Genomic DNA, 261 nt, shown 5'->3' on the forward strand with positions numbered 1-261 from the left:
TGCTGCTGCTGCTGGTGCTGCTGGTGCTGTTGGTGGTTATCGCCCCTGTGCCTGGCAGAGTGTATTGAGGCCCCCGCAGCAGCAGCAGAAGCAGCAGCAGCAGCAGCTTAGCTGTTGCTGCTGCCTGAACATTGATATTTCTGATAGCTGCACTCTGCTGTAGTTGCTGCTGCAGTTGCTGCTGCAGTTGCTGCTGCAGCAGCTGCAGTAGCTGTTGTTATGTTGCTGCTGCTAGAGGGGCAGCAAGGAAGCACCATTGCT

This window comes from Eimeria mitis, genomic scaffold (assembly GCF_000499745.2).
Source record: "Eimeria mitis Houghton genomic scaffold, Emh_scaff2500, whole genome shotgun sequence".
Classification (NCBI taxonomy): domain Eukaryota; phylum Apicomplexa; class Conoidasida; order Eucoccidiorida; family Eimeriidae; genus Eimeria; species Eimeria mitis.